This window comes from Prunus mume, linkage group LG1 (assembly GCF_029339155.1).
Source record: "Prunus mume cultivar Tortuosa linkage group LG1, ASM2933915v1, whole genome shotgun sequence".
In the NCBI taxonomy this organism is placed as follows: Eukaryota; Viridiplantae; Streptophyta; class Magnoliopsida; order Rosales; family Rosaceae; genus Prunus; species Prunus mume.
The window spans coordinates 4,212,938-4,234,033 of NC_142698.1; the positions used below are offsets into that span (position 1 = coordinate 4,212,938).

The 21,096-nt window shown below is 36.3% G+C and overlaps 2 pseudogenes; one reads left to right on the forward strand and one right to left on the reverse strand.

Moving 5' to 3' along the window:
- Nucleotides 1–5,394: 5,394 nt before the first annotated feature.
- LOC148920779 (uncharacterized) lies at nt 5,395–6,268 on the reverse strand (annotated as a pseudogene).
- A 5,357-nt stretch (nt 6,269–11,625) lies between these two features.
- On the forward strand, nt 11,626–15,539 carry LOC148920780 (uncharacterized; annotated as a pseudogene).
- The last annotated feature ends 5,557 nt before the right edge of the window (nt 15,540–21,096 follow it).

A 21,096-nucleotide genomic window follows, 5' to 3' on the forward strand; every position in this document is an offset into this window, starting at 1 on the left:
TTTCTCAAGTTTGTTTTAGGACAAGTGAAGACCATCTTGATTTATGGCATCGATGTTTGGGACACATGAACTATCAAGACTTAATTAAATTGTCCAAATGTGAATCAGTAGGAGGATTGCCTAAACTTGGAGGTAAACATAAGGGGGTTTGTGAAGGGTGCCAACTGGGGAAGCAAACCAAAAACCCTCACAAAGGTACAAACTCAATCTCTACTTCTAAAACTTTTGAAGTGATGCACATGGATTTAGTTGGTCCAATTCAAGTTGCTAGCTTAGGAGGAAAGAAATATATTCTTGTCTTAGTGGATGATTTCTCACGTTTTACTTGGGTCATTTTTTTCCATGATAAGACAAAGGCCTTTCATTCCTTTTATGTCTCATACAAGCTAATCATGAATGAAACTAATTCTTGCATCACAAAACTTAGGACAGATCATGGAACGAAATTTGAAAATCAAGCATTCTCTGTTTTTGTTCTGGAAAAGGAATAAAGCATGAATTTTATGCTCCAATCACTCATCAACAAAATGGGGTAGTTGAAAGGAAATAGAATCCTTTTTGACATGGCTCGTGTCTTGTTGAAGAGTGCCAAATTGGTAGATCTTTTTGGGCTAAAGCCATTAGTACTGCATGCTATACATCTAACCGTGTGTTTTTCAGGCCACATAACAAGAGCACTTCCCATGAAATTTGGAAAGGGAAGAAACCAAATGTCAAGCACTTAAGGACTTTTGGTAGTAAATGCTGCATCTACAAAGACAAGGAGTATCTTGGAAAATTTGATGCAAGAAGCTGGAAACATTGCCAGAGCCGGAAAGGAACAACATCAAACAAAGGAATCAAAAAAATTTGGTATTTCAATTGAACCCAATCATCCAATCCTTAACAGACTCAAAAAAAATGAAGCTGTATATAATTTGTACAAGTACCTTAGTTCGAAATGCCAATCACACAATAATCTTCACAAATTTCCTTTATGTACCCATCACACAATAACCACACATCTTTCCATTAGCTTGTTTGGGAGCACCCTACATTATGGACAAAACACATTCAACATTTAGTACTTACGTTCCCTAAAATTAATCTTACTAGATTGTCAAATACACACATACCGAAAGCATAATCCATGTTGGTGGTCTATGCAGGCCTCTCCCCTTTTCAGCATTGAATTGTTTAATTCCACTTTAGCACAAAAATAACAGAAGATTTAAGGCTGTAATACAAATGAAAAAGTTGACATATTAAGGAAATAATTAAAACAGAACGACTTACGCATTTACAATATGTTTCCACACTTCATGAGGGTGACAAGCCCCATGAGGATCCATGATATACACATTGTCTTTCTATTCGTCAATGATTGTAAGGATCTAATGACCCCTACATATTAATTGGAAATATATTAGTAATTGTCATAAATATATATTCTAAAAAACAAACCACTTTACTTACCCAGGATTGTATGGGATCAAAAAGATGCTATCAATACTAGCTTGGTTAAAAGCTTTCACAATGTATTGAACCCTCCCTGCCTCATCCGGTGACTTCGGATAATGAAAGGTACGACTTGGGTCCATAAATGCAATCATTGGTTCCCATTCTTGGTCTTTTGCCAACTTAAATAAATAGTTGTTAACCATTATCATAGAGTCAGTAAACTGAAATACATGATTAATATCCAAATATAAACGTAAAATTATAAAACACCAAGTGACTATTACCTAATGTAAGCGGTTGTTACAGCTTGTCCTATTTCATTCATTTGAATGAAGCTGATAACATCTTCTTTTTAGGACATATATCATCTTTTCTACCCCAAATATGTCCTCATCAATATATGAAGCGAGAGTCTGACCTTGGGACATCAGTTTCTGTGCAAAGCCATATAAAATCTTGCAAGACTTTGGTACTGTTTCCGGGATAGACTGAAACAATGACTTTGCTAATTTTTCCTTTGTAGTTTTCTTTTTCTTCTCCTATCACATATACCAAAAGGTTGGTATATATTAGGGATAATATGAAATAAAACAAGTTCAAAAGTAAGGTTGCTTACCACTACATCGTCTATAAAAACTATAAGATCCTCTGGCCAAGCTACTTGAGATCCAATAGCATCCTCAACAGTATTCAACACTCCTTTCACTGGTATTGGTAGTGGAGAAGCTCCATTTATGGCATAATTAATAGAGACTCTTATATTTTCCTTTCCTCAAGGAACATTATGAAGCAATTGTTGAGGCACATTGATGTCAACAATTGTGCCACCTGCAACAATATTGTCCTTTGAGCCGAAAGCCAATTTGCAATCCTTACCCTAATACACATATAAAAGACATGTAAACAAAAAAAATAACAATTAAGCATACCTTAGCCTTAAACTAAATTAAGCATATGCATATTATAAAACTAAATGAAATTCAACAAGAAATATTCAGTCTTAATACTGCAATATTAATAAGTGCATAATATTAAAGTAAATTCAAATAAACATTACCTTGTTCGCCTCAACTTTAGTTTGCTCCACCACATCATCACAACCATCCTCACAAACTTCTTTACCAGCAGCAACTTCTGTAAATTTTGATGGTGTGTTTGTTGATGCTTTCTCAGACATGTGAGAAATATTTGGAATATGGGGTGAGTTAGATACATTACAAGGTTGACCGGAAATCGCCACCTTCAGCATCTCTATTTGCTTTTGAAGAAGTTTTTGCACAGCTTTGTGCTTTTTCTATTGTTCTTCCATCATCTTTTTTGTCTCTTGCAGCAAAACATCTCGTTCTTTCACCATTCCCTTTGACACACACTCCCTCTTTTTCCTAGGAACGTTGAAGAACGCATTTGGCTTCACAAAGCCTCCCACACCCCTCACCCTTCCACCATGTTCAGGGGTCCCCAATGCCATAGCTAAGACATCATTATAACCAGATACGGTTATAAGGCCTTCTTCTTTCTCCTTCAACAATTTTTCCTAATTTAGAAAGATACACACACACACACACACACACATATATATATTTGAAAGATATAATTTTGTTTTACAATTGACTGATTTTTTTTTACATATATACTTACAATTGTTCCAACCAATTCAGCTACCTCCTCATCAAGAATCTTCCCATTCTTATCTTCACGTGCTACCTTCCATAGAAGAGCTCAATCTACTTCCTCATCCTTTGCCACTATCTTCTTATCTACCTATTCAAGATAAACCAAAGTTAGCACAAAGCAATTTACTCCTACTGACCCAACTATATACAGATTGTCCATATATATACTTACTAATTCTTCTACCACTCCAATATATCCTTTATAGCCAGTTCTATGATGATATTTACATTTATTGTGCCTCTCCTTTTGGAGTTTATGGATTTCCTACATTATAAACAACAAGTTTATGTCATATTTACAAATCTATGAAAGTTTGTGTCATATTTACAGTTATATGATGGTATTTACAAATCTGATCATACCTGCCAATTTTCATTCAATCTAGAGATTATAGAACTTTGCCAATCTGATAATTCAATGAAGTCATACATTTCAGGAGGCTCCTTCAAGGCTTCTAGGTCATTTCTATGTGGAAGTACGTACTCCCTTGTTAATGTACTCTTGAATTGCCTCCATTTGGTTGAAGCAGATTGCAATGTAGGTTGTTTGCTTTCAGGTAGTAATTCAAACACGGACTGCACCAAGAATGAAATAAATAAGGAATCTTGATCTTATGAGAAATGATTAAAATAAGTATAAAAGAGTTATTCAATATATGTAAATTAAAATTACCGTTATTTTGTCCAGATTTTCTCCTTCAAATGGTCATCTGCTGCTGGTCAACTGCTTATATGAATAAGGATTATGGTTCGAGCCATTACACTTGTGTATGATGCATATTGTTTGCCCACCTTCCCCATTGGTTCTCCTTTTGGGCTAAACTCAACTACTAACTTTTTCCCTTTCTTTTTTTCTTTTGAATTTTATGCATTTCTGTTGGACCACGCTTTCTTTTAGCTTCACTCATGGTGGTAATAGTTGTTTCTGATGAAGAAGCTTCATTTGACTGGGGTATATTCGAGTGGTTCTTCGATTTCTCTTTTGAGGGTTTCACCGGAATCTTCTTTGGTGAACCCATAGAAAGATTGATTAAGGCAAACCTAAACACCCAAAAGCAAAACATTATTAGTGAATTGTATATATGCACCAATATGGACAGATTATATATGAACCGATAACAAGACATATTAAGACAGATTGTAATGGAAACAATTAATTCATGTAAACAAATTATAACACCAAATTACAAACTGGAAATTTATAATGACACAAGTTTACAGTAAAAAAAATTCAAATTATAAATGCATTCTAATATGATGTCAAGAAAGAAAATTCTTTCATAAGAAAATGGAGCAGTACTTTTAGAATTCCACACACATAAACCAACATCTATGCTCTTGTTTTTCGATTAGTGACCCATATACCCTCGCAATCTGTTTGAATGTACTTCGTATCTCCCTCACCCAATTCATATTTAAATTCTTCAACCAGTGGTAGTCCATTGGTAAATGATTGGTGTTCAAGTACATCATCTTCTAACTCATCACCATGAACATAGACTCTATTCGGCATTGGAAGCACAATTGACCAGGCATTGTGTTCAGGGTCATCAATGTAAAATACTTGACTCACGTGAGTGGCCATAACAAATTCATCCTTTCTATAACCTCTCCTATTAAGGTTTACCATAGTCAACCTGGTGTCATCGTCATATTTGATACCTTTCTCATTCTCAACCCATGCACACTTAAAGAAAGGCACCTGAAACTGATGATAATTAAGCTCCCATATTTTTTCAATAACCCCATAAAATTTCATATTTGAAACAATTGGATTTTTATCCTTTGCACTCGAAACTTGCATAGTACTTGGTACCGAGCAAACCCTACTATTTTGGACAGCATGCTCATTGTCTCGTGCTTCGGTATGGTATCGATATCCATTTATGGCATAACTGTTATATTTCATAACTCCTTTTTGAGGTCCTGGAGCCAACCACTTTACGGTGTCTGTCATCACATTCATATTCATGCATAATTGACACCCACCTAGGATAATAAAATAGAATAAATTTGTTTGTCGTATCAATTAAATATGTTCAACACAAATTAGTACTATAAACACAACTGACCCTATGATGAAACCAGCTAATAAACCTTCGGTTGTGCATGTCTTGTATCCATTTTTCATCTTTTGCTTTCCTAGGATTAGTCTCCTTCAAATGGTGCTTATGTTCACTGTAAAACATTACAATGCATAAATAATAATTTTGTTATTAAGCTGACTTAATAACAAACAAAAAAAAAAAAAAAAAACAGTAGAGTTGTTTTCAAAGATAACTTACTTTATGTAAGGATCAACTTCCATTATATTATCCAAGATAGCTCGATGTGCTTGCTTCCATTTGTCATGCCGCATTGGTTCTATAACAATGCTTGATAAAGTAGTGCTAGTATTTGCTAGATCTAACCACGATATAGGTACCCCAATTGCACTTAAATCAGCCATGTACTCTGAGCAAAACTGTATAGATTCTTCCACACGGAAGCGATTAGCAATGAAACCCTCCGAATACACATGATTGTGTACATAACCCTTTAATACCTTCATGTATCTTTCAAAAGGGTACATCTATCTTTAAAAAAACTGGTCCACACAAACAAACCTCTTTAATAAGGTGCACAATTAGATGGACCATTATATCAAAGAAAGATGGAGGAAAAAATTGCTCAAGCAAACACAATGTTGCCACAAGGCCCGATTGTATCCTATCAAGGTTAGGTACATCCACCACTTTCTTACATAAATCATCGAAGAAGAAACAAAATCTCGGTATTGCATATCTAACATGTTTAGGCAACACACCACGTATAACCATGGGTAGCAATTGTTGCATTAGTACGTGGCAATCATGTGACTTAAGACCAAGTAGTTTCAACTCTTTCATGCATACAACGTTTCTTATGGTTGAAGAGTAGCCTCCGGGCACTTTAATACCCATCAATGCTTTGCAAATTGAAATTTTCTCCTACTTATTCAATGTACACATTGATGGAGGCAAAAAAGTTCCCTTCTCCCCAACTTGTGGTGCCAAACCAATTCTTACCTCCAATTTAACAAGATCCTCACGAGCTACCACACCATCTTTTGTTTTCCCGGGAATGTTTAACAATGTACCGAAAATACTCTCACATACATTCTTCTCAATGTGCATAACATTGAGGCAATGTCGAACATAGTGAGATTTCCAACAAGGAAGATTAAAGAAAATTGATATTTTCTTGTAACAATTAGTATAACCTACATCTTTCCGCTTTCCAGTTATCTCCCCCCACTCATAGTTTCTGGACTCGACTTCTTTCCATACTTGCTCCCTAGTTAGAGGCATTGGTGTTGGGTCAAGTTCTTCTTTACCATTAAATTCTTCAGTTAGTTTTCTGTAAGGATGATAACGTGATAAGAATCTTCGATGCCCAGTGAATGCCATTTTATTTCCATGTTCCAACCTTTTCGTATATGTCTTGTCACCACATATTGGACATGCATAATACCCTTTCATAGTGCACCCAGACAAGTTACCATATGCCGGAAAATTATTGATTGTCCAGAAGAGGATAGCTCTCAAAGTGAATGACTCTTGCCGAAAAGCATCATAGACTCCCTCCACCCCATCCCATAGTAAGGCTAAATCATCAACTAATGGTTCCAAGTAGATGTTTATATCATTGCCAGGTTGTTTAGGGCTAGAAATTAACAATGTTAACATCATAAACTTCCTCTTCATGCACAACTCTGGAGGAAGATTATATGTCACCAAAATCACTGGCCAACAATTATATCTACTACTAAGTGAACTATATGGATTGATTTCATACGAAGAAAGATCTAACCTAAGGTTTCTTGGCTTACTCCCAAAACCTAGCCACTTATATTCAATCATCTTCCACGATGGAGAACCAGCTGGATGACGCAATCAACCATCCTTTATTCGAGCTTCATTATGCCAAGTTAAACTTTTAGATGTTTCCAAGGACTTAAACATACATTTAAACTTGGGGATAGGAGGAAAGTACTGTAAAACCTTTGTCGGGACCCCTTTCTTCACTACGTTCTTCTTTGTCACCTTCCATCTTGAAAGGCCACATTTAGGGTAGCTTGTCAAATCATGATACTTCTTCCTATACAAAATGCAATCATTAGAGCATGCATGTATCTTCTCATGAAACAATGCATTCAACGTCTTCTTTGCCTCATGCATAAGGGTAGCTCTTGACCGATCAGGAGTAAATCACCAACTTCGATCATCATATCTGTGAAACAATTGTCGGCCATGCCAGCCATCCCTTACTTTAAGATTGTACAACTTAACCAATCCTGATAACTTGGTGTGCTTATGACACCCAGGATAAAGAGGCTTCCCGGCTTCCTCCACAAACTTCTTAAATTCCTCTGGATTTTCAGTGAAGTGTTCTTGTGCACCTTCGCACATGTCAACCGTTTCACCAAAAAAATCACATTCCGGTTGTGGTTCTTGATTTACAATTTCACTAGCATTTATTTCAATAGGCTTGGCATGCCATATCCAATCCTTGTATGTTTGGTCCAAACCATTAAAATACATATGCTATCTTATTACTCTAATCGTAAAGTTTCTTGTATTCCCACATTTCTGGCATGGACAAAGAATACGTCCATGATCAATAGCATTTGCTAATGCTATCCTTAGAAATTCTTCAACTCCCTCTTCATACTCTTTACTTCTCCTATCGGCAAGCATCCAAGATGTTTCCATAATTGCTTAACCTATCATTTTTACCAATACACAATTAAGTTAGAGGAAACACTAGTTTATATTCAAAACAAAGAGGTTAGCAGCCAATTGCATGCAATTCAGCTCAATTGCAATGATGTTACATGAATTACATACCACATGGTGCTGCTATGGATATTCATAGTTTCTAACCTTATATTTAATGCCTCTAAATCAAGAAAAAGGCATGCACATAGGAAGGAAAAGGAATAGCGAATGTGTCACCTTTTGGTGGGTTTGGATGGTAGGCTACAATAGAATTAGGGGCTACTCTTAAGTGTTTTTTTAATTATAAAGTTAATCTGATTCGAAAGTAATGATTAATTGGCTAAAACAGGCATAATCTAATAAGGTAAGTTGGTTACCTTGGATTTGTACTAAATAATTTATTTTAGAGCTTGAATTTTGGCTTTTAATATTGGTGGCTGAACCTAAAATAGAATAATGGGCTCAAAATCTTTGAAAACTATACTATTGTGATGCATCACAATATTTCCCACAGTTGCCAACAAAGAACCAAAGTTTTTTTTACTAACTCTCAAAGACCAAACCAGAGTATTCAAATAGTTTTAAACAAAATGGTATCCAAATAGAAATAATAAAAGCATAAATGGAAGCATACGAAACTCAGAACTCAAATAGTGGGAAACAAGATTGAAGAGGAAGATGTTTTGTCTTACTTATAGTTATCAAGATTCAGTATAGGCAGAGATAAGAGACTCCACGAAAGGCAGCTACGTGAGCTCCGAAGGGAATGCAAAATTTGGACTTTAACTGACCTCCAAATGAGTTGTTGAAGGTTATTGTGGTGCCCTTACCCAGTCTCTAAAAGAAGGCACCCATTTTTAGTAAACAATGCCAAAAAACCACAACCCTTAACAAACTGAAAAATAAGCTTCAAATTGCAACATGCAACATCTATGAAAAATAATAGAACTCAGATGAAGAATAATCAAAGCCTAAACTTAAAAATTATATGCATAACAAATTACCCAAATCAAAAAATGCTGTGTATAGATCTGCCAAATTATAACTTTAACTTTACTAAAATTTAGAAAATAGAAAGTGATTCACAACACAGAGAACATGAGTAATCTCAGAGCCATAACAAAGAACAAGGCTAGCTCTCAACATCTAGAAAAATTGATCCCAGAAAGTAGCAGAAATTCCACACACAGAAAAACGCAAATACGGGATTAGATCGACAAACAGAAAAACTACGGTAAAATTAGCTTAAAATGTAGCATAAAGTGTACAAAACGACAGTATCAGAATCGTAAAAGCAAGCATGTACCGGTAAAGGATCGGAGTTACGAACCCTAGTTAAAGAAGAAGCGTCGAGAGGAAGGAAGGAGACGACCGACGAGCACATATCTCAAAGCGAAGAGGAGGTAGCGAGTGACTGTCTGTGATGGGATGACAGAGTGATGACAGAGTGACGGTGATTGTGGGTATAGCGAGAGAAGGTTTAGGGTGAATGAGGGTATCGCGAGAAAGAATAGAGGGAGTTTGATGGTGAGAAGATGGTAGCTCACTGTCGTCTATAGGTATTGAGAGAGGAAATTTTTTGGTGAGAAGGGGGGAATCTGAAATATTCACAAGGGACTGAAATTTTTAGGAAAAATCACTGTAGCGGTCAACTGTAGGCTTTTGGCATCGGAGCTAACTTGGCGCTTAAATTTATTTTTCACCCAACAATTTTACGCATCAGTATATATCTATCATAGATGCTAAGTATAATCAATGGCATCGGTAGTAAAAACCAAATATTTGTGCTGATGCCTTTATATACTTTTAGTCTTATTATTTATAAAACCGATGCCTAATATACTAACAACATCAGTATTTCATTTCTCCCCCTAAATATTTGTGTTGATGCCTATGTAGTGTTGCGGAAAGTGAAATTTGGCATAGTGGTGGCATTGGATTTTCTAGCGTGTGAGCTCACTTGAATACTGGTTACTTTACCACACGTGGCATTGGATTATTCTGGCGTGTGGTAAAGGATCCAGATATATTGAATACTGTTACTTTATTACACGTGGCGTTGAACTCTCCGGCATGTAGTAAAGTAACAGGCAGAGGAAAATGGATTATTATATTATATCGGGAAGAAGGAGTAATGTTTAAAGAATTAGACTGCATATTGTGATTTTATTAAGAAGGAAAAGATGATCCTAAAATTAACTTGTTGATATTACTGAAAATAATTGTATGTTACCTGATTCATCATTATTGATCGAAGAGCTACGTGTGGCTTGATCCCTCAATAAGGGTACGTAGGTAGCTTGAGGTCTCACCCAGGTGCAACCGCAAGATAAACCATATTATTGGACTTTAATTTGGTTTGTGGTTGTGACAGGGGCGAAAACCTGTTTTGGATTGATGAATGATTGTGGATCGAGTCTTTACAACTACTTACGATTGTGCTTGTTGAGGTTTGGGAATTTTGAACTACATTTTAACAGGTTGAAAATTTTGGTTAAGTCCATTTTTCAGGGGAGACTTTGCCGAAATTTCAGGAGAGAGGCTAGGATGTTAGCAAGTGGGCCGACATTAGTTGGATGTCGGAAAAACCAAAGGATCCATCACGGATTCTGAGGAATTGGGGCAGGTCTTGTCATCATGCATTCACAATAGGATTCCTAGTTGAAGTTATTTTAAATGTCATTGTGATTTAAGTTAAAATATTAGTGTTTCCCATAATGACATGCACTGTGCTCATCTCCTAATTAGCTTGTTTTAGGTGATAATAATTTCTTCATAAAAGTGACTGTTTGGTGTCATCACTTAGAGTCCATATTGAATCAAAACTAATATCCATAATTGAATAGTATTTGGTCTCCATTTTTGACGTCTTTCGTTAGAGTCCGTGTTGGATTAAATTTTAGAGTCATAATTGTAGAGTGCTTGTGGACTCTTTGGTCTCGGTCTGACTAGGAGAGTGAGCTTTAAATAAAAGAAGTGTGACTCTCTTTTGAGAAGACACAGCTTTCGACATATTGTTTTTGAGCATGTTGAATTTTTAAGAAAAATCTACTATGCATATTTTTCAAATAAGTCATCAATAGTTCCTTATTTACTTGGTGATTTATTAAATCCTTTCATCTTCAGTTGAGGGCACTAGGACCGTTGTGGCGTTCATCTTCCTGCGAGCTTGAAGCAATCGTGATCAGTATTGCATTCAACATAAGGAGTGTTGAATCATCCCGTGACAAAAGTTGAGTTACCAAGAAGTTGGTAAACTTTATCTAGATTGCATCTAGGATAAGTGTGTGAGTACTTCTTGTAATCTTCATTCTATATTGGATTTGTTTTGGACTAAGGAGTCCCGTGGATTTTCCCCAAAGTTGTACCATGTAAAATAAATATCTATGTGTTCATTTACTTTAAACTCTACACATTTCAAGATTGATAAACCATATCAATTATGCTTTGAGAGTCTATTTTTATTTATTGTTAATAATCTCGAATTAGCCTATTCACCGCCCGTTTAGGTTTTTTTAGTCATCCTAGAGGTAATTTCAAAATTGATATGATTTACAAAGTATTTGAATATCTACAACAAATTCAAGTTAGGCAAGGTTGAGATTAATGCATTTTTAGGGTTTGTTATGCCTGCAAACTGTTATATGTGTGGCTTCACAGAGCTTCTCATTAGTTTTTGTTAAGATCTTATGCTTCTCTGCAATTTTTTATTTTTTATGAATTGTGGTTCTATTTCTCCCCACTCTACTGCTCAATCTGATAGGCTTAATGCCATGTGGCTATATATATGGATAGATTATGTAGATAATGCATATTATGCCAACATCCTCAATCGAAAGGTGGACCCCAATGATCCATTTTTAACATTTGGTTACATGCCTACTACTCAAAATGAAGGTGACAATGAAGTGCCTCAAGTGACTATTCTAAATGGATCAACCACCAAGAAACAACAAAGAGCTAAGAATTTTGTTGTTGAAGAAGATATGCTTCTTGTGTCTGCATAGCTCAATGTTAGTTTAGATAGAGTGCATGGCAATGAGCAAAAGAGCTCTACCTACTAGAATAGAATTCATGAGTACGGGATACTTCTGAATGCACTTTCCAATTCTGTGAATACATGGCCAAGATTGAAGGTAGGTCTCATAGTGGTGTGAGTTAACAAGACAGGGTAATATTCCTGCCAAAATTACTAATTTACAAACTGTTTCATGATTTGTGTTTTTACAAACTGGTTGATTGATTATTAAAATACTGTTCAGATCTTGCGAGCAAAAGAAATGTATCAACAACTCATGGGATCTGCATTGCGTATGAGCATTATTAGTATCTACTGAAGGATCAACCTAGATAGATTACTGAAACTTGCAAGAAAAAACCCAAGACAAATAAAAAGGCAAGCGTTGTATCTTCTTCTCCTTGCATTCCATAAGCAGTCAGTTTTGACAGACCTGCCTTAGATTCCCCTTCGAAATTCGTGATGAACCCAGCTTCCCGTCCGACAACTAACCTATGACAGACCCTTTTACTAAAAAATTTCTTTAACCCCAATTTAAAGGGACAAACAAGTCGACTACTGCCAAAATTTCGGTAGAATCTCCCCGGACTTTTCCCAAATTTTTCCACCTATCAAAAACAACAAAGTAAATAGGCCCAACAGCCAGCACACACAATGCTAAAGCGCACACCATAGATAAACTATTCGAATGGGATTAACGCCCTCTACCCGAAGTCGAATGAGTAAACAAATCAACTAAGGAATTAGTTTACAACCTGAGGAAAAAAAAAAGTAGAGAAAAGTAAGGGAAAATTCCTACAATAGCGGACAGCGGACAGCCGTGATGCCTCAACATGGTGGTCTTGACCTTGTAATCTAGGACCTAGGGGGTGCAAAATAGAAAATGTGAGTGGACAAAAAACAAACGTTAAACATAATTGATATTCAATATAAATAACCCCCTCTGTTTTATAAAATATTGTCAAAAAACTATACTACAAAGTTTTTTTGTATAAGTACATATTTACCAACCGATATTCGCAATTATTTTAAATTCAATTAATTTGTAGCTGAGCATACCATAATGAAAACCAAATCTTTAATACTTCCTCACTTTCTTGAAAACATCATAGGCTCCAACATTTAGTCCTTAATATGAAATATAAACATCAAAACCAAAATCCTTATTATGAAAACTATACCCTTGCCAAAAATGCAATATGCTTAGCAATTCCCAAATATTCAGTCTTAATTCCAAACTTCATTGCAAAAGCTCATTCCTGTGCAGAGCCGTCTCAATGCATATGCTCAATAAACTTAACTTGGAAACAAGTCTACAGATATACCCACATACATATTTGATTATATAGAATCAAATTTATATGCTTGACATTCCATTCTTTAAAACCAAAGTATCCCATACTCCCATAATATAGCATATAACACAAACTTAAACTAGACCTTTTTCCCTTTCTCAGACCACTCTCTTCCAAGACACATGCTCGTAAGCACAACAAGCGAGGAAGGATCCTCACAAATAAATAAGAATGAAATATATATATATATATATAACCACTACACCAAAACTTGTACTGGGAAAACAATCCAACACGGGGATCGTTTGACTAGCCCGCAGTGTTTCAACTTTCTATCCTGCGTCTAGGGATAAGCTGTCCAACCAGGGGACTACCGCTCTACAGCACAAACACCAAAAAATCCAACACCATGTGTGGCCAAACCAAACTATATCCTACGTGGCCAGACTGCCCGTCAAGGCCTATGGCACACCCGACCAAAGGTGCCAGGATCTTTACCACACGCCAGAAAATCCAACGCCACCTGTGGTAAAGTAATAGTAACCAGTATTCAAGTGAGCCCACATGCCAGAAAATCCAACGCTACCTGTGGTAAAGTAATAGTAACCAGTATTCAAGTGAGCCCACATGCCAGAAAATCCAACGCCACATGTGGGTAAAGTAACCAATATTAAATGTGCTCGGATTCTTTACCACACACAAGAAAATCCGACGCTACATGTGGTAAAGTAACTAGTAATCAGTATCTAAAGGAGCCCACACATCGAAAAATCAAACACCACGTGTGGGTAAAGTAACAGTAATCAATATTCAAGTGAGCCCACAAACCGGAAAATCCAACTCGACGTGTGGGTAAAGAACCAACATCCAAGGGGAGGTACATATAATGTTGTATAACCCATCGCCAAAATCTGAAATCTACCTTCATAAACCCATATATATATATATAATATACCCTCCCTTAATTCAATTTCGCAAAAACTCACAACCCAAACCAAATTCCCAAATTCTCAATATTCCAATGTACCCAATCCCATATACATAGGCATCTGGACAATAATAGCGTCCATAACTCAATACCCAAATATTTATACAAATATAAATATCAAAGTCTCAAAAGCATAATGCTATAAGAAAATCTCATAATCCCATCAAGACCCAAAATAATTCAAATAATAAACAAAACTTGTTTCCACATGCAATTCCCATAAACTACTATCTTCCACAATTAAAACAACAATGTACCATCATAAACAAACCCAATGTCATCCAATCCAAATCACCATAGTCCGAAACCCAAATCCATATATTTAAATAATAAAAAATAATAACCCTTAGAAATCTCATATCCTCATTAACCCAAATTAAATCAATTATGAATCAAAACACATTTATGCAAGCAATTCCATATTTGAAAAACGAAGTACACTAAAAAACAAATGTCCATTCACAATAGGTCCACGTTGGTCAACCTTGAGAGGGCTCTTCCTCTGGAGTACGCAAAGCAAGATTACCTGGTTCGACAATTTTGGCCGCCGGAATCTCTGAAAATCGCACAAACAGTTCCGATGATGAAATCGAATTTCATTGATTTACAATTCAAACTCGTGACCAATCTTGGAGTTTTGAAGGTGGAAATGGGTATGGATGCGTAAAGGAGGAAGAGACGATTCTGTTGCAACAAGAATCGTCGAATTTAATGTGACGGCGGAAAATACGCCACCTGAAGTTGAGTATCGCTTGGAAGAGAGAGAGAGAGAGAGAAGAACTGTTCCAGCTTATTTAAAATCTAACTTAGCAAAAATTACGATTGTGCCACTACACTTCTGTTGACCACAACTTCTTCTTGAAAACTCCAATTTGAGCCTACTACCTATCTACGAAGAGCGAGCTCTATGCAATGGTACGACTCAAATCCCCAAAGGGAAAAATTGTAAATTCACAAATAGAAATAAATTGAATAGAACGATTAAATTGGGTCGGGGGTGTTACAAATTTTGGGGAAGATAATCAAGAATCTACATGTATAGAAAGATTAGAAGGTGAAAAGGCTGCAAAGAAATTGGCAAGCTAGGGAAAGGGTAAAAATCCAATAGATGGCAATTCAGAGTCTGCAATAGATGTTCAAATGGAAATCCAACAATTAAGAAAACAAAAACTAGAACATGTGTGCAGACAAGATGAGCAATTCCAATTGATGTATGCCGCAGAGCAAGAGCAATTTGCTATTAGGGGTAAAGAAGTTCCAATTCAATGTCGAAGTGAGGTTTCTAAAATAATGGCAATGAATACTCCTAACATGCTACTAATGCAAGCAGAATACATTATAGGCCTTCAAAATAACATCTTGGCAAAAAGATTGGGCAATAGTTAAAAGTCTATTTCTATAAGTTGTTAGAACTCTGTTCCTTTCATATTGAGCTATATTTCCCAAGTGATTCAATTACTTATTATCCTCCATGTAGTTGCCACAAGTCCTGGACAAGATATTCTTGGATCCTACAGTGAGTTTGTTTGTCTCTGATGCAAATATGGTTTTGAATGAATTTTATTAGTCCTAGTGAACACTCACATGTAGGTTCTATATTTGGAATATCCCCCTCTTCTATCAAAGTTATGGGTTTGAAGACAATATCTCTTATCATGTTGCTCCTCCTCAATAACCATATTATGCATTATTATGCATGCAATCATAATATCTTTCAGTGTGTTTTGGTCCCATAGACAAGCTGCTCCTAGATGATAGCAAAACGTGGTTGAAGCACCTCGAATGCACGTTCGACATCTTTTCTAACTCACTCTTGAGCTGCAACAAAATATTTCTTCTTATTACCATGTGAAGCAGGGATTGTTTTTACAAATGTTGATCACGTTGGATATATATCATTAGGGTGATAATATTACATGGTATAATCATTACCAAAGATCATATGAAGCCCCAACTTCCAAAATAATTGTTGGTTCATGGAAGTGACCAGAATACATACCTTGCCACGTAGATGGACAATTTTTCCATCTCTAATGCATGTAGTCAATACTCCCCAACATCCCAGAAAAGTTGCGTTGTTTCCCAATTACAAGCAATCTTGTGATGTCATTGCTGTTTGACGATTGTTGAGGACCAAAAAATCTAAGGCTAGGCCCAAATATATTTCTAGCCTAGTACGACACCTAACTTGGGAAGAAACCCAACTTGGGTACGCAAGAGTTCATCATATAAGCTTGCACACTTGCCAAGCCGAGTAAATAAGCAACACGCCACGCTACAAGCTTAAGTGGGCCCAAGCCACACGAATGTCTGAGGCTTGCTGAATGGTTTGTGGTATGGATGGTTACGAACTTAGGAGTTTTCATGAGGCCCATTGATGAGCCGAGAATTGGAAGTTTGGGCTGCTTGGGAGCCCCGAAACTCAAGCCCATTTCTTGAGCCCAAATATGTGGGTAAGCATGAAGGAGAGAAAATAGCTCAATACTTTAGGAAAAATAGCCCAATACTCAAGGAAATTAGCCCATTCCCTTAATGGGTTAACCCATCACCTTAGAATGGCCGAAATGACCTATAAAATATCTGAAAGTCTCCAGCACATGGCTAAAGGCCAAACCAACAACAAAAGCCAAAGGTTACCGATGTATGCAGGCTGCTGGGAATCTCCAGCACATGGCCAAAGACAAATCCCAGCACAAACCATCCAAAAAACCAAAGGATACTAAAGCAAAACACCGATTAGACCAGCGCCATTACTCACTCATTTCTCCTACCAGCTCTTGCCATGAAATAAGGGAGGAAAGAAAGTGAGGTAGTAGCTAAAAATAGGAGTTTAACACTGAAGCAGCTACAGGAAGGCCTTAGAGCTCCCAAAAATCTTTTCTTTGTGTGTTTGGACAGAGGAAGGTTTCACAAAAGAGGTTGAATCGAAGGAAGAGGAGAGAAATGAAGGAGAAGACTTAGCAACATTGGAGAGAACCAATTAAGGTTTTCTTGGGAAAAAGGAGTTTCCAGCGCTTATAAAAGGGAGGCACCTTTTACCCAGCAAAACAACTCAAAAAAAGGCAAGCAAACCACATCAAAAGAGCAAGCTTCATCTCTCATCCCTAAAACCTCTGCAATTTCGAGCCCCATTCCTTTGTCTTCTCCCATTTTCTCTTATGGTAAATTGTTCTAGAGCTTGACAGAGCTTTCGTCAAGTTGCCGAAAACTACTCAACACACCCATTGTTATTCTCCCATCTCTCTCTCTTCAATGAACCCTCTTAGAATTGCTTCCCCTTGCCTAAAAACCCTTGTTTCTCATAGGAAACCCAAGCATTCTCTCTCATGCTAAACTCACGAATGCTCAACTCCCATTCCACAAGCTTCTGATGCCAAGCCATAATATTTATCTGTAAGCAACTGTTGGTTTCATTGGTAAAGAAGACCAAGGTGCTTCCTAAGGCTCAGCTACCCTTTCGAAGCATTCTTGGGGTCTGATTCTTGAACTCAGACTCAAGGGAAAATTTCATACATTAGGCTCTATGCAGCAGTCCAGGCTCATCAGTAGCTGCTGGAATAAAAGAGCCCCTACAACGATCTCAAGTACTCATCACTAAAGGTTGTAACAATTTCCTTGAGAAATCTTTTAAGACTCTCTAAAGTAGTGCTTTCACCAATCCACACATAGTCATCCACGTTATCAGCGGCACTGCCATAAGCAAGCATCCTTAGTGTGGCTGTGATCTTTTGAAGTAAGGACAAACTGAAAAGTCTAGCAGCATTCCTCAGTTGAATAAAGTAAGGATTGTAATTTTACATCGCATTTTTAAGTCGGAGAACAATGTTTCGACTCATTCGGAACCTCCTCCAAAATATATGGTTAGGAAATACAGGTGGAACAGCGAAATAGTATTGATAAAGATTTCGACCACCTCGAGCTATGTTGCGTGGAACGACAACACGACCCACAACAGAACCACATCGTCTTGATGTTTATCCCTCATTGGCTAGATTCTCGGATTCTATACATGCAAGCAAATCATCTTCATATTGGTCATCAAGGATATCATTGTTGAAGACAGTACTACATAGAAATTCACTTGCTATAGAACTACGCGCCATAGATAATATTGAGAAAAGAAGCTAGAGAGAAAATGAAGTTAAGATAAAAGAATGAGAAATGAAGAAGGAATTTGTATTTTTAGATGGGGGAAAATGAGTGAAGATATGTTCTTATTTATAGCACTAGACTACATTTAGCCATATGATTGGAGATGGGCCATATCCAGGTGTGGAGGGCTATATTTAGCCCCTCTAAAAAATGATTTTATAGAGAATAGTGTCAGACTACATTTTAACCGTCTCCAACAACAAAGGGTTAAATTTAATATTTCAATAGTTTTTAGTATATGATGTACATTTATTACTTGATTTAATTAAACTAATATTTATATCCTATTTAAAATACATTTTAGAAGAGAAAAATATTTTGGGATAGGATTTTTTACATCCACGTGTTGGCATGCAATTAGCCCTATAGATTTATGATTAGATTTTTTCTTGTTCTAAAAACAACTTAAAAATGAATTTAAATGGGAAAAAAATGAAGGAAAGTTTGTAAAAGAATGAAAAGATTGTGAGAAATTATGTAAAATGATGAAATTGAGGAAGGATAATATGTAAAATAATGAAGATGTTGTGAGAAATTATGTAAGAATGAGGTATGCATTTATGCAAAAAAAAAAAAATAATAATAAATAAATTTATATTAAAAATATCATTTTTTTTTTCATATTATTTATATATATATTTTTTTTTAAAGCTTGCTAACGTCAGCTGGGCCCCATCCAAGTATTTAGCCCGGGCTAGCCAAAGGGCCACATGTGGCCCTCAATTTAGGAATTGGCCCTTTGTGTAACCCATCCTGTTTTTTGTAGCCCATTGTGTAGCCCACTCTTGGATATGGGTTTTGGGAATATAGGGTTATAATTTAGGAATTGGCCCTCACTTGGAGATGGCCTAACCTTCACTCGGAGATGGCCTGTGGTCAGTTTGCCTTTGTAGGGTTAAACTAAGTGCGAGTATTGGTTCGAGTGGAGACCATGCTCCTTATTAACTATGGCAGAGGAAACGACCTTTGCGGGTTAGAGGTGTGTGATGTGGCGATTAAGTGTTGTATTCTCATACTTTCAAGGTACGTGTTGGTGCTACATAAAATAATTAATTTGGGGGCCTGATACCCTAAAAAGAATGTCACATTATGGGATGAAGAAATTGGCTTTCTGCCATATCCATGTCAAATGTAAGAATTAAAATATTGATGTTGGTACAAAAGAATAGAAAAAAAAGGGAAAAAACTTAAACACGAAAACTTTGAATGGTTTCAAAAATGGCATGAAAATAAATATGGTGTAAGTTATGAAACTTAAATATTCTTATATATTATTTACAAAATTGAAAAATGAATTTCTTTGGTTAACAAGGATTATATTTTAACTAATACAAGTTATATTTTGTAATAAAAATAACATAAGAGATGTTCTTCTACAAAACATGAGCTATGTTTCTTAACTATTAAGATAATTTTTTCTTTTACATTTGAACAGTTAAACTCTTTTTTTTTTTTTTTAAATCCTAACCCGTTGGAAAAATAAAGCCCCACCAAAAAATTGAAAACGCTTTGACAAAAAAAAAAAGCTTATTTACTATTTCACCCCCTGAATCTCGAGGTCAGTCTCACTTAACCCCCTTGAACTCAAATTTCTTCACTTAACCACTCTCGTTCTCCTATTCCATCTAAACATTACTCCTTCGCTCAATGCTGTCGCATTGACCCGTTAAATGAGCTTGCGTGGCACAAAAAGTGGCCTAATTCACACATGTGGTGGTGCTGATGTAGTGAGGGGCGTGTGTTGTCTCAAAATAGCTAGGGATTTTGGCAGAGGAAAATGGTGTGACGACAAGATATCATACCTTATATTTGCCATGGGAATCCATGTCGGGTGGAGACATCATGAATTGAAGCTAACCTAGGAAGGAGGTTTCAATTTTGTCGAAGCATAAGGAATTAACATATTTGTTGATTTTTGTTAGTTTGTCAATTTGAATATGTGTGTTTTTCCGATGTTGATATATGGGTTGATTGATATAAGGGAGGAACAACGTGGGCATTTTGAGTGGTATGATCCTAAGATGTGCCCTTATTATTAGGCCATCATACCGTGGTTGATTTGGAATCGTACAAGACTGGAAGAAGAAACGGTTGTTCTTCGAGCAAAGTAGAAGAAATTGTGGGCAGTTTTCATTGTTAGTTGGTTTTTGGTTTTTTCTTGGGTTTTGTGGTAGATACGTGTGTTTTAGTGAAAGGAATAGAAATGAAACATTACATTGGAAGCATATGTGTTTTGTGGTTGATCTCATTTTTAACATTAGTTGTTAAAGAAATGAAAATGAGACATTGGAAGCACTTTGTTAAATTACAACCTTGCGTAGCAGTTTTGTCATTTTTTCCTAAACAACTTAATGCATGTGTTTCCCTCTTTTCGGCCGAGGTGGCCAACGGAAGGAACTTTTGGTCGTCCTTCTTTGGAGTGCGGGACGTGCCACCACCAAGCCCCGGATTTGGGCTTGAGTGGAATCATAATAGATGGATGTGTTGCGCTTCTAACTTCTGACCAAACGATTGATCGGCCAAGCAAAGAACCTCCTCTTGGCCTAGATTCTTTCACTTTCTCGGGCTCGAGAATGGTTAGGTTTCATAACGGATTTTTTTGTGATTTTTAGGGTTTTATGTAAAAATAATGCAATTAAGCTAGATATGCGTATAAACATAAAGACAATAATTGAAGTGCAATAAAATAAATCAAAGCAATAAATAAAGCGAGAATGAAATAAAAGCGATAAGAACGACAAGATCGATAAAATAAACAAACTTGAAATTAAACTTAATTGAAGTGAAATAA